Source organism: Paralichthys olivaceus, chromosome 8 (assembly GCF_024713975.1).
Source record: "Paralichthys olivaceus isolate ysfri-2021 chromosome 8, ASM2471397v2, whole genome shotgun sequence".
In the NCBI taxonomy this organism is placed as follows: domain Eukaryota; kingdom Metazoa; phylum Chordata; class Actinopteri; order Pleuronectiformes; family Paralichthyidae; genus Paralichthys; species Paralichthys olivaceus.
Window position 1 is genome coordinate 15281380 of NC_091100.1, and position 20954 is coordinate 15302333.

A 20954-nucleotide genomic window follows, 5' to 3' on the forward strand; every position below is an offset into this window, starting at 1 on the left:
TTTTGGCATCATTCCTTTTTATTATATCGTGCTGTGTGTTTATGATTTATTTGACACAAGTTAATCTTGATATATTTTTGAAAAATAACGATATAATAGGTTAAAAAACGTTTATTGGACAAATAGTGGCAAGTAGAGATTTTCCTTTGCTCCGTAGATCTGAGGCTTTCTAATTCTATAAATATAAACTGTTAATTAGCCTGAATTACATTTTGCGTGATCAAGTCTAAAAGCATTAATTCACTATTTTTGATGCATGATTTTAAAGGTGACTAACTGTCTCACAAATTGACACATGACCTATAAAGAGTACATATAGACAAGTGACACATTACACAGTTATTTTTACTGTGCTATTTCTACGTAGGCAGAAAAAACAGCATAGCAGAGACCTGAATACAATTCAACTTACATGCAGGCAACACACAGAATGCTAAATGTTGCTTTCCAGTTCTAACTCTGGTGTTTTCTGTCCAGGACCCTGAACTTGTTCTAAACGCCTCAGAGTTGCTTAAATCTGCTGAGGAGCTTTGACCAAGTCCAGGGGCGACGACATCTGAGAAACTAGTCAAAGACGAAATCAGAAGCCTGTTTCACTGCAGCTGAAGTCCGTAATAAACAATGCTACGGTGAAACGAGTCTGTGTAAAATAGCTGCTATGAAGTCCTCAGAGCACACACCTGTGTGGCAGTGAAGCTGCTACGCCTCCGTCTTCTTGCAAATGAACGAGAGCCGAGTGCGGAAGAATGTTTAAATGTGGCCTGAAAGAGGAACTGCCCTCAAACGTTTACTCGGCCACTTCCTCAAATTAAAACAGGAAACTTCAGTCTAATCTGATGGATTGGGGGGGGTGAGGTTGAGGGAGGGGGGTTAGCTCTACCTGAGCGCTACAATGGTCGCTAGTCGGCTTGTTGCGTTTAGAGGAACCGTGCACAATGATTTCAGGAACTGCACAAAGATCCATTTTGTCACCCGGTTAGACAGGAGTAGTGTTTGAGCTTCCAAGTTAAATGTCATAATATTCAATTCAGTTTTTTTTTGTTAACTATACATTTCCCCCTCAGACTTGGAGTCTGTTAGCAGTGTTAACACTGCCTGTTTAATCTCAGTGCCACACCTGCTTGACTATTAAGTTGGAATAATTTTTCAGAGTGAAATTAATTTTAAATCATTATCATTTTTACCTCTGTCACAACTGTTGACAGATTTTGAACAGATTTTCACAAAAATTGGTGGAAGGATCTGGTGTGTTCAGGTCAGAAGGCAGATCCAGGAACTTTTATATCACTCTCTGTTTTGACATTTTCACTGATTTCTCAGGGAATAATTCATGGGTCTATTGAAAACCCCCCACAAAAAACTATTAGGGAATACATATCTACAGTATGAGTTAGTCATTTGGTTCTGCTTGATTGAATTTAAGGGATTGTTAGGCCTCGGTGGAGGTATGCACTCAACTGAGTCATTCTAGTTTAAAAACTGCAAACCTAAGTGTTTTTGCAATGGTTCAGAACAGGCATCTGTAAAACATAAGACCCAGTAAATTAAGTCCAGGTACTCCTGACTGATCTGATGAGCAATACTATAATCATACTTTTTCTTTAGAACTCAATGAAACCGGAGAGAATACGAACCAAATAAAATGAGGTCTGTGTCGGCTCATCTGAATATAAAGTGTCGACGGAAGCACTTTATTGAAAACCTCAAATGTTCGCATGTGACCATGAGTCAAACGTTCTGCATCCTTTACTGAGAGTTCAGGTTTAAAGGGTTCAGGTTGAAACGTGATCAGAGGCACCACAGGGCTTCACACTGAGCTGTGTGATTTTGGACCAACAGATGGCGACAGAGGTCTTAAAACTATTGGATGCAGACAGAAGAAATCTGGAGCTCAGCCTCTCGCCTTTTCTTGCACTTTTTTATTTTCCATTCACTTCAAATGTTAACTAATTTTTATTGCAATGAATTAGATACCAGCAGAACAAGATGTGTTGTCTGATGGACACTGTAAACGTTTTTCTCGTCTGACAAGCTTTATACTAAAAGTGACAGATTTTAGGTTTTTTTTTTTTTGACTTCTTGAAGAAGGCAGCTCTTGAATGTTTTTGGAAATACTCACAATTCTGATTTAGGTGGACAGGGATATTTCCAATTTGAGCTTCAAAACTAAATTAAAATCAAATGACAGAAGGATTTTTGCAAGATACTCCGTGTTCTTTCATTTACTTGTATATATATTACCCTTTGCCACTGACAGTAATTAATAATCAATTTATTTAACTTACCTCCTTTAGATAATTATGAATCATATGATGAACTTGTTTCTCAGCTCTGTCTACACATAAAGTTACACATTTTACACAACAAATGTTAGGTTTTTGTCTTTTATTCCACATTTAGATTCACATTCCACTTATATTTGTCATATAAACAACAAAATAAGAACATTTGTGATAATATGTAATGATAAAAAAGATTTGAATTTATAAAAAAAAATAAAAACATATTTTTTTAATGCTCAGTTCACAAATGAAAAAAGTGCATTAACAGTTACACAGTTGCATTTCGCACGTTTGGTTAAACATAAGAGAAATGACATGCTTTAAATGGCAAATTGAGATTGAATACAAACGGTTGTAAACAGTATAGTATGCTACAGGTCAATTAGTACGTCGAAAACCATTTACCAGAGAAACACACATTTGGCACGAACCACAACGTAGATGCAGTCTTTGTCTCAGTAAACAATTTGTCAGCAACAGTCCAGGTACCTCAAAGTTCAGTTTCATAAATTCAAAAGCTCTACATTGATCTAAACACCAGCAGCATGTCACCAAATAAGCAGCAACAACGTTACATCAAGTAAACCACTGAGAAATGAATGTGTCTTCCTTCAGTTTCAGTTCAGTCCAAACACCACTCTGCTCCTCAGTTTCTTTTTCTCTCAGCTCTGAGAGGAAGTTTGTCCTGATCACTTATCGCAATCAGGCGGCTCGTCACCTCACACCAACACTGACAGAAGTCCAGCAGCTGTCTTCCCAGCGCACCTTCCATCTCTTCATCTTGTCTTTGTCGCCTCTTTAAAAAACAACCCACGTCTCCTTCTCTGCCTCCCATTATGACAGAATGCAACTGTTGGTCTTGTTCATTGGCGGCCTGAAGTCGGTGTCCTTCGGGAAGGTCTCTCTGCGTCTTCGCAGTGCAGGGCTGAGGCGGCTGGGGAGGTTCGCCTGCTGCAGGAGCTCCTTGAACACTTCCACCACGTTGGCATTCTCCTTTGCCGAAGCCTCCAGGTAACTGTTGTTCCAGTCCATCTCCACTGTCGACAGCACGTCCTCGCTGGACACCTGGCGCTCCTTGTCCCGGTCCACCTTGTTTCCCACCACCACGATGGGCGTGTACTTGTCCTCCTTGATCTCCAGGATCTCATCTCGAAGGCTCTTGACAGCCTCCAGTGACTCGGGGTCATCTACGGCGTACACCAGTGCAAAGGCGTCACTGTTTTGGATGGAGAGCTTGCGCATGGCGGGGAATGAGTAGCTGCCGCTGGTGTCCAAGATCTCCACCTTGATCTTGACCCCGCCGATGTCGTATTCCTTGCTGTGCAGCTCCTCCACCGTGCGCCGGTGTTTGGGCTCAAATGTGTCTTGGAGGAAGCGTTGGATCAGGGCTGTCTTGCCCACTCCTGCCGCCCCCAGAAACACTAGACGCACCTGGGTCTTCTCCTTCACCTCCAGGGACATGCTGGCTTTGTTTCTTTTGGCCGAAATAAAGAAAATGTCCCAAGGACAGGCTGTTTACTCACTTCCTGAGTGCTGACAAGAAATGACAAATTTGAACACTGTCACTGACTTCTACCTTTCTAAGCAGATCTCCTTTAAACTCTCCCCTTCAGCATGTTCTCCTGTTTCGTCTTTTTGAGCATCTTTACTTGCCTTTTTTTCACCTGTCAGTTTTTCTTTTTCAAGCTGGCGGCAGCTCACTGTCAAAGCTCCTCAAAGATGCTTTATTGGTTCCTCCTCTGTCTCCGATCTCACACGCAGCCTTTTATGCCTGTTTTGGTGAGAGAGCTTCCATGCCCTCCTGCAGTTACAGCCAATCAGCAGAGGGCAGCCTGTTGGAAGTGTAGCGTGCAGGCAGCCAATGGCGGCAGAGCATACACATCAGTACACAGAGTACAATTCAGTAGGAGAGGTGGCGATGTCTGAAAGAGAATAAACAGAAAGCAGAGTGGAAATTCTCTTTAAGCATACACCCCATCTGCATAATATTCTAATGCCTCTGTTGTGCGATGAAACATGCAGACACATTTTTTCCAGGTTTTTTCTTTCATTGCAGGAGAGTTCAGTATTTCCACTGTGCTTCTAACGATAGTTCCACTTCCATCCATCACAAATAAACAAACCGTTAAAGGATGTGTCGTGGACCCTGATGGTTTCAGCTCTGACACATGTTCGTATGAACAGATATTTGGCTGAAGTCTGCAGCTGCAGTGAAGAACCTGACGGTGACCGGAATGTAAAGTAGCACATCAGGTAAGTGATAAATTATTTACACGAATGTGTATAACCACAGTGTATAAAACTATGGATATTTAACATTTGCAGAATTGTCACCTGCTTAAAATGAAACACAAACACACTGATTAATGAAACTCATGTAATTCTGGAGGTCTATTTCCTTTTCTGAAAAACATTTACTAGTATGGGTTTAAAACCACAGAAAGTAAATTTGTCGGATGAGGGGCCAAACCCAGGGCAGTTTCACCAGTGGCTCTCAACACTACCTAGTTGTATGAATGCTCGAGTAGTGAGAGGTCACAACAAGTCAGAAGCCTGAGCTCAAATTGTGATCATCTTCCTGTAGTGTTAATTCTGTGTGAAGAAAAAAATCCTTTTTAGAAGTTTGTCTGTCCTTAAGATGATCACACTTTGCAAATTCTAGCGATAGCTAGAAATGCATGACGTTTGAATCACCTTCAGCCGTCCTTGGTGTCCAATTAGATCCGATGCTTTGCCTGTAGGTGTCTTTGAACGACTCCTGCCATCTTCCAGTTTTTTTTTTTTCTAGAGTTTGTTCTGGAGGAGTGAACCTGACTCGTGATCCTCCTAAATTTCCCCTGAGACTGACGATGCCTTGCAGACTGTGACTCTCCCTGCCTTGTTAGGTCAGGCAACAGCGTGGAACTACGATAAGCCCCAGGGGTTACTGTGACCCCCCCCCCCCCCCCCATTCTGCTGTCTGGCCAACTTTTAATATTCACTCACACACGGTCTCCTATAGGGGGCTGCTGTACATGATGGGCAGTGGAGCCGGTGCGAGGAACGTTAATGACTGCAGTCACTGCTGGTGGAATTTAAATCAGGGATTCTCCACGAGATTGTCCTGACTGTCAAATATGGCACAGGTAGAGAAACTACTAACACTACATCTTTCTGCACAATTCAGGTCAAACACACAAATGAGGTAAACATTTGCAAAATAGATTTTTGGATGGAAAGTGACATTAAGCATGGACATTTAGCATATACGTTTTTCTTTTATACATATGTATTCTGTTAATTTACTTTTGTTATAGTTGACTTTGTATTCATCGTCTTATTTTCTCTCTAACTCCGGTGATGATCAGTTAAAAGTCTCACTGTCCCTTTCAAAGTCCACTATACAGCATTGAATTCTGGCTGTATGTTGGTTATATAGGAAATGTCAGCTGTGAAAGTTCTGTTGCATTGTAAGTGCATCCCCTAATAGTCAACTTGTTCATTTGAGAACTCAAAGATTATATATAATAGAGTAAAAACTGAACTTACACACCCAAAATATCAATAATACCTCTCCGTCTGCTTCCACTGGATATTCTCTCTTGTACTTTTAATACAAATGTGCCTCGTGCCTTTTCTGTCTCATATCCCCACAGCAGTCTGTTGTATTTCTATTTACGGTCGTGCTGCCCTGTGGTGATAATAATGACCAGATGGCTTCGCCTGTTGGATTTGAAAAAAATGCTCAGCTCTGCTTTGTGCTAAGAAGAAACTCTGCTGCACATTATCGGCCTTTAATTCAAATGCACACCCGCTATGTAAAAAGATCTTCATATACAAGTTATGTTTATTTCTGATTATAACTTTAATAAGTCTCTGTTTATCCACTCTGCTAGGTTTAGTTCCTGTATGCTCTGTTGATGATCGGCGTCGTTACGCTGTTGCACTGTGCAGTTGTCTTCTGTGTGTGTGTCTGTGTGTGCGTGTGTGTGTATGTCTGTGTGTGCGTGTGTGTGTGTGTCGGTGACCATGATTACGCTGAAACTACTACAACATTTCTTGGAGGGGTGGGACATGACCCAGGGATGAAGCCATTACATTTTGGCACAGATCTGGATCAGCGGGACAATGCCAGATCTTTTTTTCTACTTTCTTCAACATTGATCTTGAAAAAAAAAAGGAACTTGTTAAGGAGACTGGTATTTATGAGCGTGTGCAACTTGGTGCCTTACAGTTATAACTGTGTTCATTTTGCCTTCAACCTGTTTACTACTGTTTCTTCACAGGTAAAATTCCACTGAGCGTATTTCTTTTGCTGATGCTTTAACCTTTTTACGCACAAGCCTGTGATCTGTCTTTTAAACAGATACAGTTGATTATTATTTCCATGTGTGTTTATTGGAAGGATTCGCTGTTGGCTGTGAGCCCCTTGTGTGTTATGGCTCTGTAATACAGAGTCTGTATATTGATAGAAAGTGGCCTGTGTCTGAACCCCTCGGCCCGAAAGGTCTGTGTCTACATTCCTGTGGGAAATAATGCGCTGCACTGTCATCCTGTCAAGATGATGCCACAAGATGATGGTGTTGAAATTTGACAAATGCCAAATATAGATGTTGCCCTACACGTGAATCAACCTTCAGTGTGACTGGAATATCCTCTCCCTTCATCTGCTGGGGTGAAGAAGGACACAAAGATGAAACCATAAAATATACATTCTCCTTAAACATAAACTCTTTAATAATGCATTATCTACCTCTGGTTGAATGTTTGCAAGGAATGAAGTGCCCAGCTGTTTTAGGAGCTGGTTTGACCTCTTAGATAATAAAACTATAAGTATAAGTGACCAATTTTTGAGGATGCACGTCTCCATTATCAATGATTATTGAGCTAAAAGGTGTTAAAATATAAGTTTTTTATGTAAATGATTATATAGATAAATAATGAAGTGTTGCTTGTTTTTAATAGAAGATTTCACTGGTTAACGTCACAAACACAAAAATTATATATGTTTGCAATTCTGTTTTGCTTGTTTGTTAGTTTTTCTGCCATCGTCAACCAATGTCAAACTTTATGGTGTTTTATAGGTGTTTCACGTTTGTATATTGTAATTATGCTAGTTCATACCCCAGCACTGAAACAGCCCTTATCAGTGTGACACAACAAACAGAGGTGTGTTTCCTCTGTTTTCCCACCACTGAAACATATGCAGACAACTCATTGCAAACAAAAGGAGAAAACAAAGCATTCTCCCGTTCTCCCATCATCATCTTTCTATTTATAGGGCTCCATTTGTTCTGAATCTTAACTGCATTGGGATTCAAGTACAATATCACCTCTGAAGTGATTCTCAATGCTCTCTGACCATTGCTCGCCCTTTCCCCTCCCAAGTCATTCATACTTGAAGAGATGAGGGTTGTTTCCTGAGGCCGTGCACACTCCTTCAGCCTCAGTTGCTCTGTTATATATTTGAGACATTCAAACAATGAAAGTGATGGAATAGTTTTCTCTCCAGCGTGTTTGTCATAATATTTTTGGGCACTGATTCTCAACAGTCCCTGCTTTGATGATAATAATAATAATAATAATAATAATAATGAACTAAATTTATACAGCATCTTTCAAAGCACTGTTACAAGGTGCAAATAATAGGAAACAATAGGAAATGTTATAAATTTAAAAGCAATTTGAAGAAACACAGATACAGAAATAAAAAATGTTACAGATGAGAAAAGAGTAAATTGAGATATAATAAAACATTATAAAATAAAATAGATGGTTTGATTAGAACTAGGAGAAAAACCCAACTATAAATATTTGTCTAAAAGAGAGATTTAAAAAAGGGAAGGAGTTTGTCCACACACTGACAAACCTTTGATTATGAGCTGGCCCAAATGCTGTCAAATGATCTGAAATGTAATTCAGTGCAGGTCCAGTAGAAGGACTTAAAAGTCAACAAGAACATCTTAAAATCAATCTCATTTACTGGAAGTGAAGAGAAGTTGAAATAAATCATGCCCTCTTATATTTGGTGAGGAGTCTGGTGACTGTGTTTTAGACGTTAGCTCAGGCAGGTGAAGACAGAATTGCAAGAGAAAATAAAGGTGTGATAGAAAGTTAAGTTTATTGTGTTGAAATGCTTATTTAAGGTGGATGACGATGCACAGTTTTAATGAAAAACAGTTAAAAATATTATCATTAAATCCCAAACCAAAATCTCCAAAGCAGTTCCTCTCCAGTGCATTTTAAAAACTCAACTGAACCTTCTTCATCAGCACCTCAGCAGAAAATTAAAGAGGCTGACAAAAGATCACCAGGGAGTTTTATTGAACAAACATCCCTTCACCCAGCAAATACAGTGCGATAAGCTGCCTGAGTATAATACATGGATCTCTCGGGTATAATAACCAACCCGAAAGCCATTGCGCTGTAAACAGCATCCTTTCAATCAATGAGAAAATTCAAAAATGAATGTGCCTGAATTATTCATACTTGTACTGAGCTGATCGTGTGGATGTGGGGTTATGGTATGTGAACCGCCATGCCTGGAAAAACGACTCATAGGCATAATGTTAATATGTGGTTTTCTACAGATACAACATCCGAATACTGATTCAGTGAAACGTGCTCGGGTGATAAATCATTGTGGAAAAAGAGAAATACTGCATGGATTGTTGAAAACAGTGGAGGAAATGTTATATTTCTGCCTAATAATCCAGTCAATCAGAGAACTGTTGACTCAAAGCCCTTGAAATGAGTTTGGAGTGACACTATCCGGGTCGCTGGGTGTTAATATCTTAAGTGAATTAAACATGACTCATTAGACCAGTGAGAAACTGCTGATTAAGCAGTCACTGATGAGAAACACTTTCCTTATTGGAGGAATCATTTTGAAACTAAGCAGGGCAGCTGGGGTTTCACAGAAGTTGAGATGGGGATCTGAATACATTTCTGACTGAGCACTCTACACCCCACGCAAGGGTGAAATAGTGCCTCTTTCATGAAATATTCCTTTAATCATATTGAAACTGTTAAATTGAAAAATAATGATTCAAATTAATACTTTTTGTAGCTTAAAAAATGTGAGAAGATGGAGTAAAAAAATATCTCCACCATTAAATCCATTCTTACAACCTTTCTGAACTTCAGTTTACAAATGATTGACACTGGCTCTTATTTAAACTGATGATCCTAATGTATTCTCTCTGCAAAAACAAAAACTACTGGTGGCAAATTACCCAAGTAAGAGCCCAGTTAATTTTGATGCGTATCCAGGATTCATTTTGTTTCAATTTCTTTAACACTGCAAGATTAGGGTTTTTCCACATTTCCGTAGATTCCTCAGAGAATAATTCATGGATCTTGAAAAAGATGACTCAGGTTTGTTTTCACCGAAACGTTTATAATTCTGACAATTTTGTGCATTCATATCTCTGCCTGTCATAATCTGAGCTACTGTCCCAAATCTACAGGTTTAAAATCTCTGACCTGAATAATTTCCTGTTACATCTCATAAAGAAATGGGTGAAGATTTCCTGCACTGCAGTAGGTTCAGTGTTTTATCACTTTCTGTGTGAGAGTCTCTGTGCATGTGTGCACGTGTGAGTCAGCAGCAGTCAGATGGCTTGTCAGTCTGCATTGGGCTCAACAGTGTGACAGTTGGGTGATCAGTCATGGCACATCCTGTTGGGTTCATCACAGAGGCGACTCCAAAGATTCTAGGCTCTGCATGCTGGAAAAGAAAATGTGGAATATATATATATATGCATTGGCAGTCCTGTATTTTTCTGTATCCCCCATATCCAGGTGCAAACTTAGTTTCAGTTCCTTTAATGCTGATTAAATGTGTCTTTTAATCTGAGGTTGTCACGCTTTTGTGGTTTGACGGAGGGAAGTCAGCCTGTTCCAAATCCACCCGTCAGGCTTATATGACACATACAGGAAGACGGCAAAGTCACATAGAGCTGAGATGTAGACAGGAGAACAATCTTATCTTTAACTGATTTTCAGACGTGGGCAAAATCGGCTCCAGGCTCAGAGTTCAACAGGAGAGACAACAGTCCATTCAAATTAAGATTAGATTGTGGCCGACATGTTTGTTTTAGATAAAGGAGATGAAATCCAAAAAAAGACAAAAAGAGTACTTCCCTCTGGCCATTATGTCTGTGTCTCTGTCTGTGGATGGAGCAGCTCATTGGATTAATTAAGGACATGCTGATTAGTAACCTTAAAAAGGAAAATGTTCTTGACTCCAGGGGGAGAATGTAAGACTGAGTATTAGGGCTTTGTTGAAGAAAATAAATCTGACATTTCAACAATTGAGTTGTAATATTATCATTTATGATAACAAAAATAATTTTACAAGAATATGGTCATCATTTTATGAGAATAAGGAGGGAAAAAAATCATTTTTTAAAGAAAAACACGTGCATTGAGAATCTACGAAACTACGAAACCTCTCATATCACATGGATCAGTCATAACCGCAGTTGACCACAACCAAACATCTCCTCCACAAAAGAGGACATTTTCTCCCAGTCCGTGAGGTTCTTTCTTCAGAATAGACACAGTTTCTGACATTATCTTTCCAAAGCCCTGATAATTAAGAGGATGTTATTCAGTATTTTGCTGTTCGATCTACAATAAATTATAACTTTATTATAGATATTATCCACATTCCTCATTTTAACACAGACAAAAGACTGATCTGTTCGCCTTGTCAAATGGCGCATACCCTACAATTACTATCATAAATTCATATAGTGCAAAGTATTCTATGAAGGAATAGAGGAGCAGCAACAGTGTTTCTGATTAAACCACAAAGATCCATTTGAAAATCTGACTTCACTGTGAATTTCATGCATCAGACATGTCACAGTCAGTCAGTCTCTTCCAGTTACAGAGAGCCTTTCTTCACCCGCTGCTAATTTGCTGTACTGTTGTGTGTGTGTGTGTGTACAGATGTGTGTATGTGTGTGTGTGGAGATCTTTATGTCTATGTCTTCCTGTTTGGCTTTTTGAATCATTCACGGCACAGGGATAATGATTCCCTATCAGGAGACAAAAATAACAGACAGGAGTGTAATTGCTCTAGCAATAGCAAATACAAGAGTCCTCTTCTACATAGGTGTGAGTGTGTGTGGATTGACTCTGTTAGTCACTTAGCAGAATGTGTGTGTCACCTGCCTCAGATTGTTGCCCTACATTTTATTCCTTTGCACTTAGATACTCATTTTCCCTCTCTTTAGATTTCTCACCTGAGCATTAAAACTGCGTGGATCCTTAAAATAGTCATAATAACCTGACTCTTTTCATAACTGTCCATTGTAGCACTAATAATTTATTCAGCACAATGGCTGCTCCTCAATTCAGGTTTTTCTTTTCATGCTCCAGGCATGCATTTTTAAAATGTGCACTGAGCGTGAGTCCTGTTCAGTGTGGAAGAGCTGGTGTTCAGCTAATGAGCCGCACAAGACAACATATAGATGGATTATCTTTTGAATAAAGAAATGTGCCTGCAGTCTTGAATTGTCTCAGGGTGTAGCTGCACAGAGATGCTGTTCTACTTAAACATCGGTTTAATTACTCTACTACTCCATGTTATTGTATTTCAGCTTCGATTTGAGCTGAAAGTGACACTCCGTCTAAGCACAGCACAAACCTGAGCGTTCAGTGGGTTTTAACTGAGAGCCAGATCTCCTGTGTGTGCTCTGTTTGAGAGCTGCTCCCAGTCCTGCTTGATTTCATTTGAGGAGCAGCTACATTAGAGAGGTTTGCAATATATTGTACCATGACATACTAATGTACCTTATTATTTATGAAATGTCATTGTGAACACATTTTCTATGTAAGACTCTCCACCCACCTCTTAATTTTATTTTCAGATTAAATCACATGGCCATGCTTTTGAATTTGCAAGCAATCACTTGCCTTGACCCACATTTCGTCTCTGAAGTAGGGCTGGATGATAAGTTCATTTATCGCTGTGACATAGAAAGTTATAATTGCAGATGTCATGCAGAGCCCTTATCAAGCTCAATTTTCTCCACTTAAATTACAGTTTCATTTGTCAGAGCCTATTATGGAGGTAAGATGGTGTGAATCATGGGACTTCAACATTAATATACTGCAATTATACTGCTACACTGTAATGGTGTTTGATCACTGATAAATTACCTGAATGTCAATTATTATAATTCATCTTGAAGACAAATTTCCATTTGAGATCACGTGCTCTCTTTGAGTGGGTGTTGAGATTTGGAGATTTTTGCATTTTCCTTGATAACAGCACATGAAAGGACGATCTAACTTTTGATCAATAAATGCTTCAGGTTTACACAAATTAAGTAAACATTTAATTAAGATTAAACAGGCTGAGTCATTCAGACCCAGTACACAAGAACATGGTCCCCCGTGTCACTCAGGGATCCATTTTCCTGCACTGATATGAGAGAAGACAACATGAGTGTCTTTCACTACATCACTGTGAGTCATATCGTACTGCTGTTTATCAAGGCAGACACAAAGTGACTCAATCTGGTATCACCTCATGCCAAGTGTGATCACTTGTCCTATTAATGTGGAGCCCACAATTTATTTCCAATGTTTGAACTTGTTTGTTTACACTCCTTTCAAACCCTCACTCAACCATTGACTCCAAAGCAGGATTTGCAGTGGCTGAGCATTGATCCACTTGTTAGCTGAGTCACGTCCACTCTACATGACCCTGGTTACTGTGTTAAACGTCTGTCTAACACTACAATAGGCTCCATGTTGGGACTGTTTGAATAAGAGTGTCTTTCCATTTAATATTAACCTAAAATTGGTTCCATGCATTCAGCGGTTATTCAGCATAACTTCTGCAAGAAGCTTCCAGAGCTTTGTGACCTGGAGTCTTTGTCCTGACTCTCCTTGCCTCTGTCATGGTAATGCCTTTCAGTTGGTGCACCTCGGCAGAGATATTCCATCTGCTGAGTTAAACTCTAGTTTAAATTCTACCTGTGTAATACATAAAATAACATAAAAAAATTAACTGAAACATTGTGTAGAATTTTATGTGCAACAGATGAGAAAGCAAAATACAAGACCTCAGTCACAGCTCATCCAATGCTACCTGCACATACTCTCATGGGACGACTAGTTTAATAATCAGTTCAGCAATGAGAGAGCAGAGAGCCCACACACTGATTCATATCTGGAACAAGCTCAGGTTTGTCGTCATTACATGGTCTATGTCCCATTTGTCAGCATGGAGAAGGCAGTGTTTATGACCTATACTGCAGCCCACCATGAAGCCAGGGGGTGATAGAGATGCTTTGGCTTCAATTTGGGGGAGCAGTCATATCGTCCATCGTTATACACATGATATACATATAATGTCTAGACTAGAATACCTCCATAACTTGCCTGGTAGTTGTGTTCAGACATTCATGGTCCCCAAAGAACAAAGTCTTCTGAAAACAAAAATGTTATATTGATGAATGATCGTTATAAGGTGTAACATATGTCCATCGTATTGTCTAGGTTTAAATATTTTTTTCGTTTATCACAAATTATAATGCACTTTTAATTTCTAGAAGGAAACAATAACCGTGTTATTGTTGATGAAAGACTTCAGGATTGCCGTTCCTTTAACAAGCGCTCCTCTTGTTATTTATGTGTGAGACGTCAGCTCCACTCATCCAGCTCAGTAGAAGTCAGGATACTGCAGATGACAAGTTCCTCCAAAAGTCCGTCGTCTTGTTGCTCGCAGGCTTGTGTTTCATGCTCGCTGCACGATTCAGAGGGTTTACTTTTCCTCGGTCTGTCTCACTGTCCTTCCTTTAGCCCTGTAACCCCCCATGTGCCCGTGACCCAGACGTAGCAGAGCTCTTACATGTACGGAGGTGCCTCAGCTTGTCAGAGATATTCAACCAACTCATTATACATTGAAAATAATACCAATTCATTATAATAATAATAATAATAAAAATAATACTAAATAAGCACAGACAGAGCTAAGAACAGCTCCTTTCAATCAACATTAAGATGGAGCTCCCCCATTTCCTCTCCTCATGCTTCCTCTCATCCCATCATGTGACGGATCAATATAAAGCTGTGCTCCAGTTCACACACTAGTGTGTGTGTGGGTCTGCAGGTGTTTGAACACAGATCTGTGTAGTGAGAGCATATGTTGACCAGGCCAGAGCCGTAAACCACTGATCTACTGAGCACTAATGGCTGTGTGGAGCAATGAGGTGAGAGAAGTAATCACTAACCAGGTACACTGTGTATTTCTCTAAATGGTCACAATGCCATATTATGTCGGACTTGACCTCTATCTTCAGTTTTATTCAATCAAAAGGCCTCTGTTGGAACGTGACATCAGTCATTATGGACTGTTGAGTGTTTGTTACAGCCTGTATATATGGAGGACAATAAAATAACCACAAAAACAATAAGATAATATAAACATATATAGAATTAAATGAATGTATCTAACAGCACAGACCCTATGATTACATAATGACAATGCAAAAAGCAGATTCCAGTTCGAGGGGAGATGGTTTTGTTTCCTGGAAGATGTAGTAAATCTTTATGATGGTGGCACATCTACAACCCAGGTGGATTTTACTATGCAGTGGAAACAATCTCAAACATTTCATGTGCTGTGTACTTGGAAAAGCTTTCACCATCTTAAATCCAACGTTTAAAAAAATCTACCAAACATTTTAGAACGAGCGTAAACTCTGAGCCCACCGGCTAACGCCTGACCCAAAAAACGACTTGGTGGATTTGCATGGAAGGGGGGGAATGGATTAAGAAATAAAGCCATTAAATTCTGCTCGAGTGGATCCAGTGGATTTTTTAAAATCATTAAAATTGTGAAATGCTGTTTTTGTTAATTTGTTTTTTTAACATTTTTATACTGATATTTATGACTGTGTGCAATTTGGTGCAGATTCAAATACAAATTGTACTTTCATAATGGGACTGTTGGGCCTTAGCGGAGGAATGCACTCTGCTGAGGGACCCTCTGCTTGATCATGTGGCGCCAATTTAGGCTACTTGAATTTTAAGGAGGTTGAATTTAGAGATTGATGATTTCATTTACTTTTTGTAGCAACAATCAATCTTAACATTGTGGCACTGAAAGGCTGTAAAATATAACCCTTGTAATACACTGCGTAGTCATTTCAAAGTGAATAGTTGTTCCTTGAATCTAAAATATAAATTTCTCTTGGGAAAATTTAGTGGAAGCAGGATTTTCTTCTGTCTCTGTGCATCTGCCGCTCAGCGGCTCTTTTATGGTTAAACTGGTGCCTTTTCAGCTCGTCCTCAGCAGCTCAGGTGTTCCCACGCAGCGGCAGAACTGGGTCACGAGGCCGCGACAGGAGCACTGCCTTGTCCTGTCAACACTCATCCGTCACAATCTCTCTGCCTTCTTTTCCTTCACAAAGAAAAAACCTGGCAATAATGTGTGTGTGTTCACAGACTTTATATGAGCGTGGCTTCTCTTTTTTCAGCTCGTATTAGTCCCTTTACATAGTGCAGCGTTACTGACAGTAGGCTGTCAGAGGCAGCCGGGGGAAACAGCCTGCTAGGCATTCATGTGCTAACAAGTCACATGTGGTTGTGTAACAGTCAGATATATAAAGTTTAAACTGAAGTCTCCCTCCATATCTCTCTAACAGCTACATGCAGCAGAAGGACAATCACAGGCCGAGCACGACGGCAAAGAAAGTGTGAGCCAAAAATTGTTTTGATTCGTTCCATGACGTTCCACAAATCAACTGTGTAATATGACATCAGATGATTAACTGTTTTGCATTTCACTTACAATAATCTAAATTGAATTAGCCGCTTGAGGCAACAGCCAATATTCTGGCACGTGGACTGTGGCAATCTCCGTTTTACCTTCACTGTGCACGGTTTACAGTCCGACAAGTTTCTTTTATCACACGAGTTTAATGTTTCTCCAAACAAAACACAAACAGTTATACTTATTTAGATGTTGTAGGTCCAGACGAAATGTTGGCTAATCAGTCAGTTATCTACATATGAATTCAAATCAATTAAAAAGCTGATTCAGCTGAGTCAATGTATTTCAGTCAATGTTTTTCACCTCTTTTGCTTTTTTATGTGCAGGCAACCAAAGGCTGGTCAAACTGGTGATTGATCAAACTAGAAACATAAACCAGAAGGCTTCCTGTCCCAAAACACTGTACCTCACCTTGAGACTCTACAACTAATTCACATAATATTCGTTCATGTTGTTTGAATTGAAGATTTTGGAGATATTGTGGTTTCTTTGAAATATTATCACAACATGACAAATGTTGAGTCTAAAGTATTTTGTGAACATTTTCTCCGTAAATCCAAACTATGTGTACACAATAAAAACATTTAATAAATAGGTATTGTACTAAAAGATGATGGGCAGAAAACAAATATATTGTATATGAACATTTCCTGACATGCTCAATATCAATGTTTTATAGTGTACAAAAGCACCCTCATAATGTTAAAAGAAAATATAATATAGTTATAGATTATTTACAATGGGACTGAATATAGAATACTTAATAATTGCTGTTGATTATGTACATGATATATGTACATCAAATAAATTACGAACTGACCTTATACTCTCGATGTTTCAATATTTTGAGGGCATATTTTAAAAAGCTACTGCAATAGAATTACTGTCTGAACCTGCAGGGGCTTAAAATCTAGAGCCAGACAAACTCAGTGTTGAGGTCAACAACACTGGGTTCGTCAAAAAGCCTTTTCTGATAAACTGCTGTGATGTATGAAGCACAGAGATGGGAATCAGCCAGAGGGACGTGCACATGACTGTTTCCTGAGGCACAGGGACTGCTCTGCTTATTATACTGCACTCTCAGTGCTTTCACTCTGTCAACATTTCATTAGTGAAATGTGAAGATGGGAGTTTCGGACTGTTAAGATGATCAAATGATACGTTTCCATGACCTTTATGTTTTTTTATCCTCTTTGTGGTTTTGGCCTAAAGCTAACCCCAGTCATCACACAAATGTCTCCCCATTAGAGAGTGCGGAGGTCAGATGGCACTTAATGAAAAGCGTTCGTCTAAATGTGTTGATGTGCTTTTCTATTGGGAAAAACTAAAGTATTTGAAAAATAAACTAAAATGCTCACCCACAAACATTTCTTCCTAAATCCTGAATAACTTATTTGACACTTGGTGCACAAAGCAGGAGCATTTCAAGGCTCTCAGGGGGCCAGAGGCAACATATCCAAACATTGGATCAAGTCCTCAACTTAACCTCTAAAACAGAGATGTCAAACTCAAGGCCTGCGGGCCACTTCCAGCCTGTGGTACAATTATATATTCTCTAATCTTTACAACATCGTTTCACTGCTCATCCAACGTGATGTGTTACTTTGAGCAGGTTGAGTCGGCCCATTCATTCCGTGTGTTTATGTGATAAAATGTATTCTTGGGATCAGTCGACCATCGCCAGTCAGTCATGTAGTGTGAAATCACAACGACTGCGAGACTCGTGATTACAAGACAGCAAGTTGTGTAGTGTGAGCTGCCCGCCACTCTGAGGACTTTGAAAGTCATGTGGTATGAACTTGGCTTCAGAGAGAGCCCCCCCTCCCCTGTGCCTACCTTATTGTAACACCTCTGGTACAAAGGTGTGCATCAATGTCTCATGATAACACAGAACTCAATAGTGACTAATCTTGCCGTGAAGCCAGAGGAAGTCATCCATTAAATGTTTATCCGAATGTTTTCTTTTTTTGGAAGGAGTCAGATATAGTTTCTCATTCTCCTGTGGACACAGCAGACAGATAAGCTGGATGCCACATACCGTGCAGAAGTGTGCCAGTGACTCCAGCCTTATCAGTTTATGCATGCACGAGCAGCTGGCGCACACAGATTTGAGAAGATGCAAAGTGGGTCAGATGGGACCTTTTGGAAGTGCAGGGGCTGAGGAGTCTAATCTCAGTGATGAATGCTAATGAGAACCTTGGTGCTGACATGCACTTTTGTGTTTAATCCTACTGATGTGCACTTCCACAAATGACTGACATAGCTGTGTGACTTAATCAAAATGAGATGTGATCTTTTCTGTTTCCTGCTCCCCCCTAAACAAAAAGTTTTCCTGAGCATTATTGCCATTTCTCACTGTGCACATCCTTTTGTCTCGTGTGTGAATGCGCATTATGAACTTTAATGGGACACGCAATCGCTGAAGACAGAAAATGAGGGTAGACGCTTTGGGCTCTTCAGTCTGTGCATGTTCCTGTTTCCCCTGTTTTTTGGAGCAAACCAGTCTGAGCTGTCGTGTTCTGTTTGTGTTCATGAGATTAACACGATATTAAATGAACGTCCTGTAGATGATGACGTTCCACAATCCTCTCAACTAACTTGTTCAAAAGTCATTTTCTTTATCCAACAAGGTTGAGCGTTGTGCTGCGATATACTTGAATTTTGTGTGTTGTTACGTTTATGTTGCCTGTTATTGTTATTATTTGGTTTGATCAAGATGTGTATCTGTGATCTCTCATATTGTTTCTTATCTTATACTTCTGATGTAATATAATACATAATAATATATTACTATTTGTTGTCGTCTTGCAAAACAACATTTGTACTTTATATTTATAGTCCTGTAAGAAATACTTATTTATATACAGAATTGTGACAGTAATCTCAGCGAGCTTTGAATAAAAAGGATGATTTAAAAATGCTTCCTCTGGACTAAATTCCTCTAATCCAGCCTCAGGTTTTTAGATGCAGAGAAAACCTGTGAAGCTCAAAGTGAAATGTTGATGTTAAATTCCACCATATGTGTTTGCACGCAGCGCAGCCCTTGAAATGTTGCAGGAGACACACATAACAAGATGTTGCATTGAATCTCATTAGATGGGACATAAATCCCCAAAGTTGATTTGTACATTTTCAAACGCTTTACCTCACTATGCTTCTCATCAGGTTTGATGGCAGGGCTTGACGTTGTCATTGACAACAAGCTGCCCTGCAGGGTCTCTAATGTGTAAAACCTCCCGAACATGTGGAGGAAGGTAGCTGAGTTAACCAGTTGACGGCTCTATCCCACCCTCATGCTCCATCTCCAAAATGATCAAGCGCCCTCTGCGAGTACACAGAGAGCTCCCACACAAAACAAATGAGAGGTCGGTGTTGACACACAGAGCTGAAACTCTCCAGGCTATCTGGCCTCTGTCACCTGAACTCAGAGTGTGATGAGAAAACTCTGAATGTGATGAAAAGCTTCCTTGTGGTACTTCAGGGATTGGTTAAAAGTCGCAGCATACTACATTTCTTTCACTTGGTGCCAAAGGCAAAGAAAAAGCAATCAGGAGACAATTCACAGGATATGAACGGCATCGCTCTCATTAAGATGGATGGCAGCTCCACTTGCTGTGATCTTTGGAATGGCCTCTTTTTTTGCTTGTGTGGAATGGATATAGGGGTCTTTGTCGAAAATTGAGGTCATTCTTAAGGGTATAGAACCCTACTACACCTGCAATGTTAATTAAATGTATGTAGTTCCAGAGATCTCATCTCACGTGAAATATTCCATATTACTAACTTCTATTATTACGTCTACTTACTGCCACTTCACATCAGGTTAATGTCTCAAGTAACTTACTTATTTGATTCTCTTTTGATATTTCTATGAGGCACTGGTTCTGCATTCCTTTATTTTTACCTTTATGTTTAGGGCTTTATACTCTATTGTTTTATTCACTGTATTCTACTGTATTATATATCATGATACTGTAATGTTACTGCATGCTGGCACAAGGATTATTTATTCTTATCTTATCTTTATGTAATTTGTAATTTTAGAGAGGATACTGGCTACTAGAAACAAATGACCCATACAGCTATTAATCATGTCCTCTACTTTCATTGACTCATAAAGGAAATACCCTTTTATGAGTTAGTGAGGAAGTAGAGGACACATACTTCACAGGTCGGTTAGGCTCACTTCTTTCTACCTCCTCGCGCTGAGATTCATTTTCACAGAGGCTTTCAGACTGACTCTAGTGACATCTGCTGAGGCACTTGTATCACACTTTGTGCAGCTTCTTCCAGAGTCACCACCTCTGTATATCTTTTCTCAAATGTTGAACTCTTACACAGACTTGGATGTGTGAAATTGGTGGAGTTCTTCGCTACCATCAAAAGGTGCCTATGTAATCACAATATTTCAAGCTCATTGCATGTCACATCAGGTAAGATGGGCCTAATACAAGTTTGGGTTACAAATCATGCTGTTTCCTAAGAGTTTTTGGAGTTTAACGATACATTGTTGTGGCGTGGTCCATGAATAAATCTTTCTTAATAAAGGATAAGGCTGTTTCTCCTGTCACTGCTCAATCCCCCGATTCTATTCAGGATGTATCCAAGGGCTTAGACCCTTCATTACAAAAAGTGAATTGTATCATCACACTCAATATATAATGGAATTTCTCCCTCGTGGAAAAACCACAAAAGCCACAAAAAGTGATGGTGCACAGTGTCTGATCATTTCTCGGATCCGTAAGTGAACCAAAACCAAGGGAATACCAATCACATACATTCCCTCGCTCCTTTTCATTTCCCTTTGTCTTAACTTTCACATCTCTGCCCATTCTTCCCTTTTCTCGTTCACTCATCTGTGGCTCCTCTTCATCCTGTCTCCTACCTATTATTCC

General features: G+C 39.6%; 1 pseudogene; it reads right to left on the reverse strand.

The window, feature by feature from the left end:
- Positions 1 to 2370: 2370 nt before the first annotated feature.
- On the reverse strand, positions 2371 to 4022 carry LOC109627460 (GTP-binding protein Rhes pseudogene; annotated as a pseudogene).
- Between the last annotated feature and the right edge of the window lie 16932 nt (positions 4023 to 20954).